The sequence below is a fragment of the Branchiostoma belcheri genome, unplaced genomic scaffold (genome assembly GCF_001625305.1).
Source record: "Branchiostoma belcheri isolate BF01 breed outbred unplaced genomic scaffold, Haploidv18h27 scaffold4, whole genome shotgun sequence".
NCBI lineage: Eukaryota > Metazoa > Chordata > Leptocardii > Amphioxiformes > Branchiostomatidae > Branchiostoma > Branchiostoma belcheri.
In genome coordinates, this window is record NW_017804020.1 from 1,333,314 (window position 1) to 1,348,005 (window position 14,692).

The following is a 14,692-nucleotide window of genomic DNA, read 5'->3' on the forward strand; positions in this document are numbered from 1 at the left end:
ACACTTTTCGTACCTTCAGACATTCGCATTTCCAAAGTGTACACTCCTCATCAGTTAGTTGACCATATATGGTAAAATTGCCTCGTGTGAACTGAAAGAGGCACATTACATTCAATAAAATGAATTGCTTTTCCCAGGCAGACACACATAAGCCAACTGCATGTTCATTGTACAATGCAGGGGAAGATTTACTCAGAAATGATTATAGGTACAACTTAAAATCAAATAGTTGGTATAATATTAATCCTTCCAAATTGAATATTGTATCTTCTGATTTCCTGGAACCCATTGTTTTGGCTTTATTCCCAGTATAGCCTGATTTCCCCATATACCACATACCCTTTCCTACCACCATCATCACACATCATCCAACCTCTGGTCCATTCTCTTATTAGACAAAGAGATAGCATGGCTCCTCTGGTCTTGTGAGTGTAATATTTCAACTGTCAGATGCAGCTACTGGGATCTACAGCTGTATTAGCTGCTGTACTCAACTTTGACATGTGTGTGGGTACAAAAACTAATTGATTACAAGGTGACCCGGAGGTCATCAGACATGTGACATTGAACTGGCAAACCTGAGAGTAAGCCAGGGATTTTAATACTTGTTTTCTGCATACCTGGACCAGTGCAGGTATCACTGGAAATTACCTACACCAAAATTAACTTTTACCTGCACTCTCAGAATTTAGAAAGAATGGATCATACTAAAAACAGAAATCACAGCAATGATTATAATTATGGGTTCACCACACCACGAAGTGGTGGTGAACCCATATTGCTTTTTCTGATGTTTCTTCTCCTCCTCCTCCTTCTCCTCCTGCCATTTTTTAAATGGATTCAGCTTCTTCATTTTAGGGCCTAAGGTCCTGAAATTTGGTATGGAGGTACAGTGGGCAAATACCCCTAGGCGTTTTTTAAATTTTTGTGATACAGGCTTTTAGAATGGTTTTATTTGAGTTTTTTGGCTGTGTTATAGCAAATGTATTACTGTGTTGGTGTGCCATGTTTACCACGTCTGGGCATGAGTCATCACAATGGAATGCAGGGCATCAACCAATAGGCATGCAGCTTTCCTCTATACTTCTTGCTGATTGGCTGTTGGGATTTAACTTGATTAACACCTGCACAGAGCATTTCCACCTGCACAGAGCATTTCTTGCTGATTGGCTGTTGGGATTTAACTTGATTAACACCTGCACAGAGCATTTCCATACTGACAGTATGTCTTTATTCAAGTGTTTTGGTAGGTATTTCAAGCTTTTCTGCTCCAGCATTGGAATGCGGGGCATGAACGTTTTTTTATTTATTTTGAAAATCAACAGTTTGCATTATGCAATTAAAAATCCTAACCAATAAAGTAGGGAATAGCTATCCAACTGTTGTTTTAGTTGTATGTTACTTCATATTATAGTTATATCAATGTAAATCATTGTTTTCCCTTGTGTTTCTCATTCTTTCCCTGCCATGTCGTAAAATGTGGTGAACCCATCGCTGTATTTGCTCCAAAGCAAATATTGGCCTTTCTAGTTTCTTTTGCATTTCACAGGTAGTAACAGTTAATGCAGCAATTAGAAATCCACAATTGTACACCTACATGTACATGTATATTTAGGACATAGACTATAGACAAGTTAGATACAGCTATATATATATACATGTATATGGCTCCTCTGATCTTGTGAGTGTAATATTTCAACTGTCAGATGCTATAGACATCAGCTCAAAAATACCTAACCACAGCTTCAATTTTACCTGCAACATAACCTACATGTTTCAAGCTCTTTAAGTTTTGAAAAACACGTTTGGGACATTACGTGTTTTTAAAATCCCTGAAGAGGAATATTTCACTTATACACCAGCTGCAGGAACTTATTTGAACATTAAAACATAATTCAATGGAGTACTATGTATAGGTAGTAATATTACTACTGTGTGTCCATCCATACATCATTAAGATTATATACGTATATAAAGCATACATATGCAAGTTATATATGAAAAGTTTCAAGTCACCCGTAACTTAATACATTGCATGTAATTCAAACTCATATCAGTAAAAGACCAGGTTAATACTGTCTCATCATTTATCACTTGGTAATCCAGAGGCAGTTTATTTGAAGTTCAAGGTTACTAAATGCATTATTGCTATCAACATATACTCAGGAGTCAAGACTTCAATTTTGCGAGTCCAAATTCTAATATAAATTTGCCAATAACTCCACTGCCAGTATTACAGCCTGATAAAGTTTAGAACCATTAGACCACTGCATATTACTGTCACTCATTCCTGAGTGTGGTTACATTTAATTTGTTTTTATAGAGCTGTAAGGCATATTGAATAGCCCCTAGGCACACCTAGGGCACATATAAATCATTGCCTAATATCCCAGTTCTTTGGTAATCTAACACAGAAGGCAAGTTGCAGCAAGGGACAATGTGGGCCAGGGCCCACACACCAACCCTTCCCTTCCTTATGCTGAGCTTGGTATTGCTAAGAATTAAACAACTTCCTCACTTCATACAAAGCAGCTTTAATGTAACAGTTGCATTACAGATTTGGGGATGTTATGAAATATCTTAGTTACATGAAATTATATAGTGTTGACTGTACTATGTTATATAGAGAGTATACAGGTGGCACAATTTGGACTTGAATGTTACTGCTTTTCAAATTATAAAATGTTAACATACCTTCCTCATCAGAGCTTCTGACTGGAGTGCTACTTTTTGCTATATATAGCCAATGTACATGTACATGTAGAGTCTTGCCGCAAAAGCGCCACCTACATCGGCTACATAAAGTGAGAGTCCAATTAGGAGCTTTAAGGAAGATGTCTGACAGGAATAGAAATATAAGCAAGTGAGAGACTTCACTGGTTGCGAAAAGAAAACATCAAAACCCCATGTTCCACCAACCTGATAACATTATTTTCAGAGAACAAGAAATAAATGTCTTTGCAGCATGTCCACTGATGAAAGAAGACAGTACACAAGGGGGGACCCAGGAATTCTCCTGACCAGCTTCTATCTAATTTGTATTGAGCTTGAACAGATTTCCTGACTGGATAGAAGCCAGCCTGTAGTTTCCAATAGGATGTTATTGGATTCTCCATCCACAATCAACTTTAATGTTCCAATAACCTACGCACTCCCCATTCCAACGCTTCTACAATAATGAAGACACATCGAGCCTCTGCCCATTCAGGGCTTCTTGTAAGCCTGACAACTGCTGTATATTTTCAAGGTGACACCAATTCTGGCTTCATATTCCTGGGATGTGCCATAAAATGTGACAAGTGGAAGGAAATGTATTGTTTTGGAATGGCTGGGTCCGCAACCCTTTCCGATATTTTGGCGGGTGACGGATAGGTTCGGGACCTGGGTGGGAAGGGTGCCATCTGGTCAAGGTCAAAGTCAGTACAGTGCAGCAAGTTGGCTACCTGCAATCTCAAACTTGGATAACCAGCTGTCATCACCAACACTTGAAATGGGGAAGTGAAGGTTAAACGAATTATTTCTGTCATTCTGTCATAAAATAAAATTGCAGTTATACATTGTTCCAGATTGACAAAAGAGTACACAAAGGAGCAACATCAAGTTCACTACATGCCTCAGAAGGCACAATATCATGTCCTATTTCAGATACATGTATTTGAGTAGGTCTTCATAGATGACCTTCCAAATGTACTTCCAACCACACCATCAATAAGGAATGGTTCCCCTTTCTGACCCCCCTCCCCTTATAAATTAGTTCAGAAACTTTCCTTAAACTAGTTTTTCCCCAGACAATTGACGTTTAATGTACAGTAGGACAAAGACAAAACTTTTCCTCAAGGTCCACACGACCTTGGGGGAAAATCCATATCCTTTCTTCATCCAGCCTGGTTCTGAATACCAAAAGAAGCATGGCAATAATCCAATTTCTGCAGAATTAACTATCACCATGGAGACCGCAATTATTACATGATGAAAGTTAATGGTATCTGGTCTTGCACAGAGGACTAACCTCCCAAAACCCAATAAGAGATGCGGCTCAGATAACATGCTGGCATCCTGACCTTCACATTATCATGGTGGGCCTGCAAATAGAATTTCCTTGGTAACAAAATCATCAAGTGGTATATTTGTATTGATCATCCTGTCTTCGGTGACATCGGTGTCTGGGAAATTCATTTTCTTCTCCTTCCTGCTTGTCTCCTGCTCCTCCAGACTTGCACTTGTGTCGTATTGATTCCTTGCTTTTCTCCCATCTCCGATTTCTGATCAACCTTGACATAGGGGCGGAAGTGGCATAAATATTCAGGAGGGCTTAAGTCCCCGGAGAGAGCATCTGAGCCCCTGTGTGGGAGAGTTATTTAATTTCAAAGTTTATCAGATGTTCAAGTTGCTATCTGGTATTGGCTAAGCTTTTCTGGAGCTAGTTGCTGGTAGATCACAATGCTGGTTATTATGAAGTCACAGTTAATCAAGAGATGCTGCTACAGTTCAGAAGTAGTCCATGTGGCCCTGCACTCGTTAAAATATCTGTTTTTACTTTGACTTAGGGGCTCCCATGCCCTCCCACATGAGGCAGTCAGAGCGTTCTAGCAAGTTTGCTCAACGGCCAGTCTCTCTACATTTTTCCAGTTCTGTCGTTTATTGCTTGTAGATATCTCTCAATTGTCTGATTGTCTATGTTCACCAAGACCTTAATCTGTTTGAAAGAATTGAAATTCAGGATCCCCTCTTCTATAGAATAAAAATGAGTATGGGAATACACTGTAGGTGTATAACTTGCGTCCATTTCTCAACTAGCACTAAATTTATAGTCAAATAATGTTAGACTCACCTATAAATGTCTTATTTTCCCATTCTAACCATTCTAAATCTTCAAAATTAGTTTGCGAGTGGGCGAACATCTTTTTACAGTGCACCATACAAATGTATCTAGCCTTGACTTTTCGACTTCTGTCCTGTAAAGCTGTAAAGTAGAGCCTACCTTTTTGCAGTAAAAAAGAATAACTATTCTTTATAAAGCCGTTTTGACTTTTAAACATATCTCACAAAATGAGCCACGCAAATAGCTAACTCTCCCAGCTTCATCTGGTGGGACAATAAAGTAGCAAGATTACAGAAATCCAGTCACAAACTAGATTGTGGTCTGTGGGCAGAATGTAGTCACTTTATCTTTCTAGTAAACTAAGCCAAGACTCCAGGTTTGCCAAAGGGCAACAGACACTACATACATGTTGTTCCATTTTGATAGTAATCTTCCAATAAGTACGGTTGGTTACTTCGCAATGCACAACTTGTACCGTGGCCTCAAATAGAACCAGGGCCGGGAATTACAGATGGGGAGAATTGTGGTTAGGCAGACTTAGGGTCGCCTCTGATATTCTCCTCAAGTCACGTAGTCCGAGACCTCCATTTACTGGGATGTCACAGAAGCAATTTGCCAGATCATGGCATCAAGCTGCAGGGGGACTCTGGTGTTCCATAACTATTATGATAGAAACCCTTTCAGAATCTGTGGTCCATTTCAAGTAGAGTCTCTGGGTAGCTTCTGAAGCACAGGTCTTGTGCATCGATGAAGTGCGCGAAGAAAAGTTACACAAGCAACTGGATAGAATTTTTGAAAACTGTCAGACGTTTCAAGTAGCATCCACTAATTTTCGTCAGTGATAACTGGAATTTGTAGTTAAATATTATTAATCTTTAGCTATGAATTGATATGTAAATGAAGTGAAGATAATTTTTAGGCAGTCCACAGCAAACTAAAATTTCGACAAGCTAAGTTATCTCAGTAATGGGCACAATAGGACACAGATCCTGTGATTTTGGGTATTCTTTGACACAACCACAAATCAATTTTTATATGAACACAGGGTAATACTGATTGATCAATATGATCTAAGGACTTCTTGTTAAAGTTTGTTATCCGTTACATGATATCTGAAATGCTCTATGACCCTAATTACACAGCATCACTCTGATTATTTCAAATATAACTGCACTGTTAGAAACTGTCTCAAAAAGTCTCAGTCTTAACATTATAGGCAAATTTCGTAATTTCTCAGAATGTAGACATAGTTTTCTGCTTTTCAAAACATAATTGCTTTGAATAACAGCAATGCACTGAACTGTTGCACATTTCAACCTCCACATTGGCAGTTCAATGATTTCCAAGTTGTCCAATTTCATCCTCCAATACCCACATTCTTCAAATATTCTGACTTGGCTGACACAGATGCATCATCAACCTATACATACGTAAGTGTTATAACCTGAGAAAAAATGAAACCCTAGGCCTGTCAGCATATGTTACTGCAGAAATCTCCATCCTAAGTAAAAGTTTTTTTCTGCATACCTGCACTAGTGCAAGTAACATTGAAAATTTCATGTACTAGACAAATTTTACCTGCACAACTTACAACGAATGAATCATACTTTAAATATTCCGAAACCACTATCTTTATTTCCTTAAGTTAAAAACACCCGGAAATGACCTTTTTTTTATTAATTCCGATATACGTTATATTTTCGAGTTAAAAAACATTTTTCACTTATCTATATGTTATCAAGGTATCTAATCTAATGGATTTTCAATAAAACATCTAATATCAAACAGGCACAGCAAATAAAAACACACATACACCTAAATTTGTACATGATTCAAGTACATGGGCTGGTGCAGGTTAGGTGCAGGAAGGCATCAGAAATACCTGCACGGCTCCAATTTTACCTGTACTAACCTGCATATGCAGATGGTATTTCGAGCCCTGATCCTTAAGCATATTTACCGAAAAGGTTTGTTAACTAATCGACTTTGTCAACCAATCATTCTCACTCTGCCAAGTTTTGTCGAGATTTCATCAGCAAACCAATAATGTCGATACCACAAAGTGTTAGTACTCCAAGACTTGTCTGGTTTATGCATCAGCAAACCTTTAGGTTTCACGGTTCAATCTCTCAGGCGTGTGACTACCCTAACCTTGTACACATATATCTACTTCTCCATAAACTCTGTCCATCAGTAGGCCATGGCAGGGGATCTGGTGGTCACTTTAGTCTTCCATATAAAATATATGACTTGAGTACATGCAAAAAAAGTACACAACTGATTTTACCATCACAATAAAGTCAGCCATCTTTTTGGGCAAGGGCGGACATATGTGTGCACTTAGGGAGTCTATACAATAAATCAGCACTGGTCTCAGTCATTCTAGTTCTTGGCCAAGACTAACCGGGGTTATTTCGATAACGGGCACAATGGGACATTGAGACCTTGTAAGGGATTGACCACGTCATACCCAGAGCAATAAACTATAACTTAGTATAAGTTTGCCGTGTCTCCTTCACCCATAATGTGGACTCTAGTAAATATGCTGGCATTCCCAGCAGTCGTAGATATTGCTTTTAGCGCAGGAGGCCAGCTGTAGGCTGCTTGTTGAATGGAAAAAACAAGACTGGAAGGGAAAAAGCAGTTTTCAAAATAAAAAGGACTGCAAAGGTATTATATACTATTTATGTAGGCATAAATTAAGTAATATTAGGAAATATGTTGTTTTATATTTCAGGAAATGATTTTAAATTGTCAGGCCCTGGATTCACTGATCCTTCAGTAGTTACCAACATGGTTTCCACAGAACTTGACTTTCCTACATGTACCAGTAGTGCAAAAATATCTAAAGCTGCCTACAGGTCATACAGAGAAGATGAGAATCTTATGAGTACCAAAAATTTTGAAGCTGAGCGTTTTATCTATAATTGCATCTATAACTCTAAGCAGCTTGCAGACGTGCAATATGTCTTAAAGGTACGCAAACCTTTGTTATTTCCCTTGAATCTTAAGCTGGCACCATCGTGCTGACCTTGCTCTTTGAAATCCTGCCTATTCGCAGCCTACTCACACATTTGTACCCTCCGGCAACCTTTCTAAACCGCAGCCTGACTTCTATCGCTGACTCACATCTGCAAACCGCCGAGTTTCAAAGATGCCGTATCTCCAGGAAACACTACGTTATCCCCAGCTTATCGAAACTGCACAGATCAGAGAAGCGCTTATGTCTCCATGGATAACTACACACACGACAATACTCACACCGTGGGAATTGGCACTTACCCCTGGTTTTCATCGACTGTAAAAAAAAAAGGAATGACCCTTTCATTTCGCAAGCTATGCCAGGTACCATTTAAGTCTGCCACTTGTTGCATGTTTATTGACAATTTGTGGGTCCTAGAGGGGGGTGAACGTATTTGGCAGCATGCCTGGCTTTAAGTTGCCTAGAGCAACGGATATTTCTGTTTGTCCCATCATTGCCCATTACACTAAATATACCACAGGGTGATCATCACTAACTGTATCTTTGTTGTATATTATGTCTGACCCTTACCTCTTCCCTCATGACCTCAATGAAAAGTGGCCTGCAGGCCAATTTGAGCTTCTCATAGATAAACAATGGTTCAAACAAACAAACAAACAAACAGACAGACAGACAGACAGACAAACAGAATGTTTAAAATACTAGGTGAAAAATCAAATATAGCACTTGGAAAATGTTTGTTATTAATATGAGTAGACAAATTGGAGAAGGAAGTAAAAGCTTCTAATCGTTTCCTTTCTCTACACATTGTGTATACTGAAGGTATCCTTTACCCAGAAATATGTCTGCAATCACATTGTCACGACTCCTAGCCTCTACTCCTAGCCTGGTACCTAGCCTCTACAAGGCTTCAGAAGCGGTTGACAAGAAATAAGCCAAATAGATAGATAACATGCCTGTAGAGTTGGTCCACAATATTGACCACGAAAGGAACACAAACTGCAAACGGTATTTAGACCACTACCCAGTCTATTTAGCCAATTTCTTCTCCTTTCAGCCGCTTCTGAAGCCTGGTAGAGGCTATGGTGCTCCCAGAAGTGCTCTTGGAGTAGCCTGTCACAGACAGGATGGACCACCTAATATTGTTTAAACCCCGGGACAGAATCTCTCATCACCACCACTTGGCTGAGTGCAGGGTATGCTGGCTTTCTGTGGAAGACTCTTGAACCCCCCCATTGTTAGTAAACATTTCAACCTTAGGGAGGGCAGACACCTGGTGCATCAGCTATTTCAGCAATTACTCCCTGTAGACCTGAGTGAGTAGACCAGGTTTACACAGGCAAAAACCTGACTGTACGAAAACTGTGTACGCACTTGAGCATGATAACTGCACAATGTAATTCACTTTATGTTCACGGTAGCAAAAGTTCACGGTCTGAAAAAAACGGACATGCTCACAGAACTATATTTTATTATAGTCACGGTGACGACAGGTGCAGGAAAAAGAAAGGCCAGGAATTATTTGTTAACTATAAGTATAATGATAAGTTCACAGTACAGAAGTGACAGTGAAAACAGTGAACATTACAGTACAGAGAAAAAAAATCAGGAATTACAGTATCAATTTTTTTCTGTGTGTAAATCAGCCTGCTTTGGCATACATCAAGAACGTATGTTCAGATTGTATTTTACTGTGAGGACTGGCGTATTATATGAATGTGTAAGTCTCGACAAACATCAAAGCGGGATGATTGACATATCGATGTGTGCAGTTTTGGTATGCTCGCGTAAATACACAGTTTTCGTACTGCCAGGTTTTTGTCAGAGAGGGGTCATAATGTACAAAATTTAATGTTTTTTACTATTCTGTAGCTTGAATGCCATATTGACAACCTTATTCTATCGGGAAGTTTTGTAGTTATTTCAACAAATATATTTGCTTCAGTTTAAATATTTCTTCATGCTGTCTCCTAGTAACTCCTATGTACGTATTATTTGTATTTTCTGAGGGCCTCTGCTATGACAACCCGACTCATTGTAAGAGAGATATGATTATGGGTGTGTTGGATGTTGAATAAACAAAAATTTCACAAAGGATATGTTTTGGATTCAGTCCGCCTTTGTTCAAGTTCCTACCTTGAGTGGTATGTCATGACCATAAAAATAGCACATAATTGCTGCTTAGTACCTGTCCAAACTTGTCAGTTGTCATGACATACCTTAGAGACCAAAGTGCTGATGATACTCTCCAGGGTGGCAGTGCATGCATCTACTTGTTTTATGGAGGAAGACAGGTATTTATTCTTTCCCTATACAATCTTAATTGCCTGTTTATGGAAACCCCACTGCCTGACAGTATGGGAGATAATATATTCTTTTTCGGTAAAGCTAAAGAAAACTGTCAGTGTTGTTATAAACAAAGAAACGTGGAAGTCCATACGTTAGCCAATATATAGTGGTAGCTAGTCTCTACCAGGCTTCACAAGTGGCTAGAAAGAGTAGAAATTGGACAAATAAAAAGATAACATGCCAGGGGAGTAAGTATGCTAAAGGAGAGTATACATTGTAGTTTGCCACACCCCCGGCATATTATGAGACTTTTTCTTTGGCCAATTTAGACCCCGTTCACACTACAAAAAGTTATTCGAATAACAGGGCGATTTGAATAGAAAATTGTCTATCGGGATCATCATATTTTGGAGTATGAACGCTCTTTGGATCATCATTTTTTGGAGTGTGAATGCTCCAAATCACTTAGATTTTGCCCGAATTTGAATCGCTCTGTTATTCGAATAACTTTTTGGAGTGTGAACAGGGTCTTAGAAGCTTTCAGTTTCAAGCTGCTTCTGATACCTGGTAGACCATAACTGTAGTAGTGTACGAGGGGTGATCAAAAAGTTCTCGGCCTCACCGAGAAAACGTCAGGGCAGTAAAATTTTTCTCACACTACTTTTTAATATAGTCCTCTCTAACTGCAATGCACTTGGTCCAGTGATGTTCCAGTTTTGTTTTCCCCTTGTGGAAGAAGGTTACATCTGGAGCCCCCAGATAGGCCTATACCGCATAGATGACGTCATCATTACCATCAAAACGTTGACCACGTAAGTGGAACTTGAGTTTAGGAAATAGGTAGAAGTCCAAGGGTGCTAGGTCAGGTGATTTGGAAGGGTGGGGTTAGACTGCAAACCCAAATTCGTTTGCTGCTGTCACTGACCCCTGTGCTGTGTGAACAGGTGCATTGTCAGCACGCCAGCTCGGAACTTTCCTCTCCTTTTCTCTTTGATCGTTGCCCTCAAATGTCGTAATTCTGTTTTATAGTACTCCCCATTGATGCTTTAACCCCTTCGCAGGTAGTCAATCATGATTACTACCTTGCTGCCCCAGAAAACAGAGGCAAAAACCTGTCAACGGACGAAACTCGCTAAAACTTCTTTGGGGGGCCGGGAAAAATTCTTCGTCAATTGTTTGCTCTGTTGTTTTATTTCGGGGTGAAAGTGGTGAACCCAGCTCATCTTGGGTGACAAATGTTTTGAGGACATTGCATGGATTGGACTGAATTCGTTCCTTGAAATGTCCAGCCTGTTTAACTTCTGATGTTCAGAAAACATTCGAGGCACCCACCATGCAGACAGTTTGTTCATCCCCAGGTTGTTCGACAAAACATTGTGAACTGAGTCATAACACAGGCCAAAGAACCTGCTACATGTTGGCCAGTCTCACATCTGTCATTCACTACCATGTGATGGATGGCCTCAACTGGATTGTCCGTGGTGCTGATTTATGGCATCCTGACCTATGTTCATCTTTTGTGCTCTCCTTGCCGCGCTTGTAGCTAGTAACCCCATTCTTTATATTTAAATAAGAAGGGGAGTCGTCACCAAGTGTCTTCACCATGTCTTCATGGATGTCCTTAGGAGACATCCTTTTTTATCGATACACTTGATCAGAACACACCCTTCTTTTGCGGCCATTTTGTGATTTGCCCTCACCCACCCCATTTTCACGGGGCGTCACGTGCTCATTAATGAATAAAAAAAATTGAATTCTTGTGTGCAGTGATGTAAGACGTCATAGTATACAGTCATACCAAAGAATAGGAGTTTGACCTTTATTTTCTAGGTGAGGCCGAGAACTTTTTGATCACCCCTCGTACTTCATGAATTCACCACTGCATGTTGAATAGTAGGATGATTATTACATGCAGACATGGTCCATGTAACATTAACAGCTTCCCTTGCTGTACCAGGACACTTGTTGGAAACTTGCCAACCTACTCAAGTTCACCCCAAGGTCACATGGGAAGATTGTGTGGGTGCCTCAAGATTTAATGTTGCTGATGAAATGCTGGAATCTACAAGAGGGGACCCAGCTAGTCAGCAGTTCCAGTCCATTAGCTGTAATGCAGACTTGCTGTATAATGTCTTTCCAACATTTCCAAGTTGACGTGATTTCCAAAAATAACACAGACAACGATTTTGTCTAACAACTTCCTCTTCAACAAGGAAGAAATCATGACTTAACCACAAGTTTCTGCATACTATGAGACTAAATTATCAGGAAGTTTGCAGCTAGTAATGTTCATGATTCCATATGAATGTCAAAATCCTAGCACAAGAACACTCAGGTGATACTTGACATTTTCCTTCCTACAACAGAGGACTATGAAACTCCTAGAAGCTATAGTTACCATTAGAGATAGATTATCATAGAAATGTGGAGAAGTTATAACTTCATGTCAGCATATAGTTTTATACCACTACATTCTGTACTCATTGTTCTTGTCAATGTCTGTTTGCGATTAGCCCTCAGGCATGAACTTGCAATAAAGAACTCTATTCAAGGTTAATTCTTTCCTCAGTGTACACTGACACTATTCTCTCTACCATTGGCAGTCCAACTGCTAATGCTATATGAAGTTAATAAAATAAAACTTTTCTCTTTCCAAGTCAAGGGACAACAAAACCAAAAGTACTGTACGGTAATACTAGATACTTTCTCACCTGAGGGTTGATCTTTCCTTATAGCTGTAAGTCTCCTGATTGCAGACTTCTTCCTTCTAAAGTCAATGAAGAAAAGCCTGGACTGGATACAGGAAACAACTCACAGCCAGGATCTGTACAAGGAAGAAAAGAGATTGGGACGATTACACTTGTGCTACGGGGTCATGTGCATGTGGTTCTGTGTGCCAACAGTATGTCCACACCCAAATGACTGAATATCGTTCTATGTATACAGGAAGTGATGTCATAGTCAAAACACCTACTCGTGTAGAAAGTCCCAACGTTTCACATTGTACGGTAGTCTATCACAAAGTCAATATTGCAAGGTTAGTCATTCAATGACTTTCATTTTCACCTTGCAGGGGAGAAAACTAACAGAAGTTGCCACCTGTTTTGTCACCACCTCCATTTTGAGAAGTTTAATGAATTAATAAATAAATAAATAAATAACCATAGTGCGACCAATCAAACTCTGCCATGTTTATAATTGCAAATGAATTATGCACTTTTCATACAGTAAGGTTATGATATTTATCTGCACTCTCACTCAAAGCTTATCATAGATAGACAAAGGTTATAATTATGATTAGTGGAATCTCCTATGATGACACTTTCAGCATTATAAACACCCGAAACTATCCAGATGTCAGGTTTGAACTTGCCTCCTGAGTAATTGTGTAAAAATGAAGAAGTGAAACTTGTTGACCGAGAAACACAAAAGAAACCATGATACTGTTTTAGAATAATACTCTCAAACTGAAACTGTAAGAAAACTGCAAAATATTTCTCATGTTTGGAATGCTCACTTTTAAGTTTTAAAAAAAAGTTTTTAGGCCATACCAATTTAATTTCTTGGTTAACGGATTTTTCTAGAAAAATAGTGTAGCGGGCGGGCGAAAAAAAAAAAAATAAAAACAGGCCTAGGCATCGTGTTATGGCCCAAAATGGTACGATTGGAGCCATGAAGTCAACACACCAGGCTGGTCCAAAATTTAAACAATGAATTTGAACTTTTAATGATACCATTGCATTGAAAGATGGAATAACTGTAACAACTAGGATGAAAAGGTCTGTTTTCAACTGTTCAGGGCAAAATATGAGCATTTTGCTGTTGATTCTGGATTTTTATTTTTATTTGCAAGTCAGGAAAAAAATGAAGCGGCGAATCCGTTAACCAAGAAAATAAATTGGTGTGGCCTTAATTGTTTTAAAAAACAATCTGCAACTGATGTAGTATTGGACATAAAACAGTTTATTCCCATAGTCTGACTATATGCAATGCCATGCCCTTAACTGAAGGATGTATGGGAGATTTTATAGCTTAGGCCTCAACCATGCTTGTATATTCCAGGGTACAGAGGTCATAAAAAGCTATGAATGAATAAAAACAGGGTAATTCATCTTTTATCTGGTCTATCATGCCTTCCTCTTTGGGATTTGTTGCTTCTTGTATTTCAAAATTTCATAGATGTGTTATTACTTACCATGTTACTAGACTGCACTTGCAATAGATGATAAAATAATGTTTTATTGCAAATTCATGCCAAGGGGTAATTGCAGGAACAGAAGAAACATTTGGTATAAAAAACAATTAGTACACATAGAACTACTGATAACTACTAAGAAACTACTAGTCAAAAACTACTGGGTTTGACTTCTTTTGTTGAAGACAAATAAAAGAGGCTGATTATAATTATGCCATAAATAGTTTAAACCATTTAACAGAATGACTTTGGAGACTGCCATTTCCAAAGCTGAATGACTACTTCAATCACATTGACTGTTAATACATCATAATACTACCATTGCTTTGTCATTGTCATCACCCTTCAACCTTTTAGCACCATTTGAACTTTCATAATAATACGAACAAATACGTGCCATTTC

At 38.9% G+C, this 14,692-nt stretch overlaps 1 protein-coding gene across 4 annotated transcripts in view; it reads right to left on the reverse strand.

Moving 5' to 3' along the window:
• LOC109477341 (plexin-A1-like) overlaps window positions 1–14,692 on the reverse strand; it is a 142,523-nt gene that overhangs the window by 104,690 nt on the left and 23,141 nt on the right. For all 4 annotated transcript variants that reach the window (XM_019778542.1, XM_019778541.1, XM_019778544.1 and 1 more), the window contains exon 2: window positions 12,806–12,918. The gene's annotated coding sequence lies outside the window, so the exon portion shown is untranslated. The remainder of the gene's footprint in view (window positions 1–12,805; window positions 12,919–14,692) is intronic.